Here is a 6,661-nt window from a genome sequence, read left to right as displayed (position 1 = left end):
AAGGTTGGACATTGCTTTCTATGCCTTTGCCCTTCGATCTATACAAGTCCTTCATGAACCATTCCACTTCTTGCTTGAGCTCATCATTCTCCTTGGCAATGAAATCATCACATGATTCTACAATAATATTCTCATTGTATTTCTCATTGCAAGGGTTAGAGCAAGATTCATCAACTAAAACAATGCAAGAAGTTGAAACATCTATAATAGAGATTGGAATTGCACAAGGGATAGTTTGCTTCATTTCCAAAGAGTCATTAGTATCATTAATGCTCTCAAATTTTAATTTGAGCTCTTCATGCTCCTTACTAAGAAATTTGAATTTGCACAATAAATTTTCATAATTTGTAGCAAGAGAACCATTTAGATCATTGAGAGCATTAAGCTTTTTGATTTCCTTTTATTGCTTCTTAATGACTTTTTGGTGCTCATGAACTAAGTCAAAAAGTTCATCAATTGAAGGAGATTCGGAATCATCATCACTTACATCGCTTTCCATACCATTAGCCATGAAGCAAGTGTTGGATGATGATCCCGTGCAGGTTGTGAATTTCTTGTTTGATTCATCACTTGAACTCGCGCTTGATTCTTTACCACTGCTTACCCATTCACCAAATGTGGCAAATGATTCATGCTTGGGCTTCTTCTCCTTCTTTTCCTTGTTCTTTTTGAACTTCTTCTCAACCTTCATGAGTTGATGGTGAGGCCCATCTTTGAGGAAGACCATATACCCCATTGAGTTGATTTCCTTCAAGCATTTGTTCATCTTCTTTACTTGCTTTTAGAGGTTGGGGTGCATTGGCTCTTTTTCATCATTTGAGGAGCTTCTTGCATCCTCTTCTTCCTCATCACTTGAGCTACCTTTGATGGTCATCTTCTTCAACTTCTTGAATTGTTTGCACGCAAGAGCGCTATGCGTTGGTGAAGAAGATGGCGCTTTTGCCTTGATGTCATTTCATAGCTCATGGGCTATCACCTCATTGAGGACTTAATTTGGTGTCAAAGTGTTGAGATCTTTCTCATATAGAATTATGATCACCAAATTATAGTCCGGCCTTCGGAGTGAGTGAAGGATCTTGCGAATGAGTTTCATATCTTCAATATGCTTCACACCTAGGGAATTAATCTCATTCACAAGAGTATTCAATCGTGAGTACATAGATTCGGCATTCTTCTCATCAAGTTGCTTAAAGCTATTAAGCTTATCAATGAGAACATGATATCTTTTATTGGCAACATCCTCCGTGCCCTCATGGTTCTCAATGATAATCTTTCATAGCTCTTTAGCATTTTCACAAGAATAAACACGATTGAACACATTATCACTAAGAGAAGACAAGATTATGCATTTTGCGGTGATATCATGTTGCTTCTCTTGGTGACCATTATTTTTTATGCCTTCACTCACAACTCTCCAAATGTTTAGTCCCGTCGCTTGAAGATGGGTTTGCATTAAAATCTTCCATCGTTGGAAGCCCGTGCCGTCGAACCGTGGAGCGGGTCTAAAAGGATCCATCCCTTCCCCAAAGAGCTAACTCACTAGGCGGTGAAGCCTACCGATCTAATGAGCCGGTTTTCACAATTTGCCAATGGAATTGGCTTTCTTTGTGAGAAAAGTGAGTCCCGGCTCTGATACCAATTGAAACTGATCGGGTGCTCTAGCCTAAGAGGGGGAGGGGGTGAATTAGGCACTCTAAAACCTTAACCTATGGCTCCAATTAATTTGCACAAAAACTTAAACTAAATCAATCTATTTAGATGTGCAATTATGGTTCTTCTAGTGTGAAACTCTCATCCCAAAAAGAGTTTTTCAACCTATAGCCAATCCTAGCAAGATACTACACTAAAAAAGTAAAGACACACAAGTTGCAATATGAAATGCGGAAGCTTAAAGAGGAGGGATGAGAGGAAGCAAACTCTCGACACGAGGATTTATCCCGTGGTTCGGATTGCCACAAAGGCGCCCCTACATCCACATTGTTGAAGCACTCACGAGGAGTATCGCTTTCCGGCAATCAAGTCTCTTCCGTGAACACAATCATGGTCACCTTGATCCCGCTTTCCGCTAAGGGAGCTTGCCCACGAAGGAGGGGTCTCCGTCCCCCACACAATGTTGTCGATGCCGCTCCACACCAAGCTGGAGAGTCGTTGACTTGCCGGCGAGCCACCAATGCTCCAAAGGGCCGGCGCACCGAGATACATTGGTTGGTTCACTCAAGAACCGCAGCACAAGAATCTCAATCTTGCTTACTCACTCACTCAAGAGCTAATCTAGCACTCACACTCACAAAGCTAGTGCTAAACCTAAAAATTTGATCAATATGCACTTGGGTTGGCTTGGAGGTGTTCTTCAATGTGTATGAGGTCTCTCTAGTCTCCAGCAAGCTTCAAATGACCGGGGGAACACATATATATAGCCTTCCAACTTGAACTAGCCATTTAGAGCCGTTGGCCAGTTTTCTGCGTAGGCATCGGAACTTCCGGTGCTGAGGGCATCGGTTCTTCCGGTCACTCTGCGCTCTGAAGTAGCCGTTGGCTTCTCTGACACAGCTGCAGCAATCTTTAGAGACCATCGGTTGAACTGATGCTAGGGCGTCAGTTAAACCGGTGACACTTGATCTTCATGTAGCCGTTGCACTTGATCCTTCTCTGCTGACGTCATTGCACCGATGCATTGCTCCGGTGGGCATCGGTTCTTCCGGTGCTGAAGGTCTGGCTGCTGCGCACTTGACATCGTCTCTGGACAATAGTACGTTGATTGCACCAATGCCTCTAAGTGACCCGTCGGTTAAGCCGGTGCTACTGAGTTTTTCTCACTTGGCTCAGTATGCACGCCCAATTACATTGATGCAGTAGCGTCGGTTCTCCCGACAACCATCGGATGTTCCGATGGTGGGGCATTGGTTAAACCGGTGCAGCAGAAACTGCATCTTCTCTGGATTTCTACTATACTTTGGCACCTCTACGGCTGATTGGACTTGTCATCTTGATGGTGGATTGAACATGGCGTCTCGACGATAGATTGGACATGTCTTGACGATAAATTAGACGTGTTGAATCATATCCATAGGACCTAAAGACTCCTACAAATGTGATCTCACAAACTTGTTAGTCCCATTGATTATATTGTCACTCAATCACCAAAATCACAAACAATGGTCTAGATGGGGCCATGTTCCTTACATCATAACAGATTCAATCGACGGACTTACATTTTAGTGCTCCATGGACTTACAGGATTACTTGATGCACTGCAGATCGAAGATGAGGTAGTAAAGAACCAAGTCAACAAATTGGAACAGTCGTGTAGTTATGCCGCCCTGAAACAACCAAGGCAACCAATTGGAACTGTCATGTAGTTATGCTGCCCAGAAGCCTTATTGTTGTGCTTCGTGCAGGCTTCACAAACCAGCAGTGTTGAGGGGATGCTGAACAAAGCAACAAAAACAACAGAATGTCTAAAACGGATTAGGTAGGGGAGGAAAGCACGGTAACGTAATTGCAAGTACACCACAGCATACTCGTGATGGAACCATACAATTCGCATCTGAGCCGTTGGTGAATCTTCTGCATCGACTGTTGAACTAAAATGTTGGTTGGATGCAAACCTAACATCAAAGTTTGGCCCAAGATTCGGCAGTGCCAAATATTGGTTTGGGCCAAATGGTAGGTCACAGATCAAGAAAAAGGCTGTGGTTTGGCAACATGTGTGTGTGTGTGTGTGGGGGGGGGGGGGGGGGGGGGGGGAGGGGGGCTGGATAGTTGCTGAAAACGGCTAATTGGCCTCACAACCAGAAAATAGATTTGCCGACCTGACTGAAGAGATCGAGGTGGGTCCCTGTGAAGGGTTTCGGCCTCAACCTGTGCTGCCAAAACTTGGATTTCACTCACTTCCCAAAAATATGTCAGCATGTTTCGATTTTATTAGAATTCGACAAGTAATTCTTGAAGTTTAGTAGTTTGCCTATGTAATAGGCGGCCTCCACGTTAGGCGTTCTTGATTGTGACCGTGTCATTTACTAGATGCATATACGGAATAATATAAGCCTTTTAAAAGGCATTCTATGCAGGTTTTAAATAAACCCTTAAAAATAAAAAAATGCTAACACTATCCAACAGACTACCCCTTAGGCGTAATAGAAAAATGCTTACACAATTCTGGTGTGTTATTGCATATCCTGACAAGGGGAAACTTAATACATGTTCCGACCGGCCATACGCATTGCCAACCGTACACAGCTAGAGAATAGGCCTTTAATACGGGTCCACCGTGAGGATTCAAACCCACAGCCTTAGACCTCGCGTGTAGCTTCCTTTGTCATCCCACCTATCGATCTCATGTGGTTGAGTGCGATATGCTTTCCTTTTAAAATAACCGTGGAGGCCTATTTAGTACCGAACCAAAACGCCGACTAGTACTAAATGTCACTCTTTAGTACCGGCTTGTGTCACTGACCGGTACTTAAATGGCCGCCCCATTTTAGTACCGGACCAAAACACCAACTGGTACTAAAAGGTGACTTTTAGTACCGAGTGGTATTATGACCTAGTAATAAAATAGCACGGGAGCTTTTAAATTTGGACCCGGTACTAAAATGGCTTCGTGCCAATTAACTTTAGTACCCGACCAAATCGCAACAGGTACTAATGTGTAGGGATGAAAGGTCATTTTTCTTGCAATGGCAGACCCTCCCCCAAAAAAAAACTTAAGGTGGATTCCACATGTGCTGAGGTCTACTTTTGTTATGTCGGCAGTTTTCAATAGTTGTTTCTCAGCTTATAAGAGATAAACAACATCTGAATAATTTTAGGTTGACATTTAAAATAAAAGCGGTGGCTAATTTATGGCCGGCCGTAAATTAGCCAGTATGTACAATCGGCCAAAACTACCTAATCAAGAGACTTTAGCCGACTGCACCCACACACATGCTGCATAACACTCCTGACACTATAAACTACTAGGAAGGCAGGCACGCTAACGCTGCGCCCGTAGAGCAGTCGTGCATTCCAGCGTATGGATTTTGTTGCACTAATCATGCATTTACATAGTTTCATATCTGCACAACCATTTTTAAAGGTTGCAACAACAGCATGGGTTGGAGACATGGAGGAGCTGGCTCAAGCCCCCCAACCTCCATAAAGTTCATGGAGGCCCCTAAGCCTCCCTTACAATTTTCATCCATAGCTGAAAAGGAGGAGGAGGAAGAAGAAGAGAAAGTGGAGCTGGAAGAAGAACAAAGGGAAGATGAGCCTCCAGCTTCTAGATCTGCCCCCACTCATAGGCTAACCATATAGTATTTAATTGACATGCACGGGATTGCAGCTCCGTAGAACAACGATGAAATAAAACCCTTCTGAACCCTAATGCCGATTTCAACAGTTCATTATGTTATGCAAATGAAACACATCCCTTTTCTCTTTTAATTTCTTGCCAATATGTTTGTCGATACAAGATTAAGATTTGAAACCTTATAAAATCGCCACTCAAAATAACCTAAGATCCCCCATCATCTGGTTCTCTCTATTCATATTATATATTTTATTTGTTCAGCCCAGTCTTGAACTTCAAGTCGGATATTTTAGCTCAGCATTCCGAAAACCCACTGCCGTAATATATAAGGTCGCCGTTTATATTTAATTTGCTATGTAAGACTTACGACATTCATTTCACACGCTACTGGTGCCCTAATGTATATTTCAGTATAACAGACACGACTGTAGTGGCAGGAATTATTTCTGTTCCTACAGTCCTATCTCCCAATGCGAATCGTTTCCACTCTTATCTCTCAATGGTGCGCCGGGACTCCAATTAAGATTCCCAAACCCAATCAGACCGACTTCCATTTGGATATAACAAATTAGAGAAGACAAGGTACGCGTGTGGATCACTAATTGCGTACTTCCTCTGTTCACGTTTGTTTGTCCTTCAAGAATCCATGCAATCAAGCAATCAAAGTTCTACCACTAATTAATATGTTTAACTGATAATATGAAAAACATGTCACATGAAACACTATAGCAATAATATAATTATGGACCTGTTTGGAGGGGCTAATATTGAGTGCTAAATTTTAGCACCTATTAACACTCATATCTTTGCTAAAGTTTTTAACTCTTGGCAAAATTTTAGCCCTCCCTATTAGCACTCCTGTTTGGATACACTGATGCCAAACTTTAACACTTTCACCTATTATTACCACTTGGATCCAAACAGAGCCTATATATATTACCATACATCACTCTATAATTCGGAACACGCTTCCCACACATCAATTATTATTGCCCAAATCAACATGCATGGTTCGGTCAACACGTGTGAACACAACAATGGGGACATCGAACAATGGGTTCTCCGGCGCTAAGCCTTATTATTAGAGAGAGGTCCAAGACTGCCCCGGTGCTGCCGGTAGGCACAGGATTACAGGAGTGGAGCGGCACTGTGGGGGAATTAGTTCGTTACACAGCTACGGATCTCCAATAAATCCCAATCATTCTGGATGGAAACAGCAGCGTATTGCTTGCATGCTTAACCTGCGATTCCCCTTGATGGCTACTAATAATAGCTTGGTTTATAGTGCATCACACGCAAACTCCACTGAGCCGAGCAACATGCGGCCTGGTTATAGCTGTAGCTGTTGACCCGGACCCCGTATATAAGCAC

The sequence above is a fragment of the Panicum virgatum genome, chromosome 8K (assembly GCF_016808335.1).
Source record: "Panicum virgatum strain AP13 chromosome 8K, P.virgatum_v5, whole genome shotgun sequence".
NCBI classification, from domain to species: domain Eukaryota; kingdom Viridiplantae; phylum Streptophyta; class Magnoliopsida; order Poales; family Poaceae; genus Panicum; species Panicum virgatum.
The sequence above is the reverse complement of the archived record's forward strand: the minus strand, read 5'-3'. Positions refer to the sequence as shown.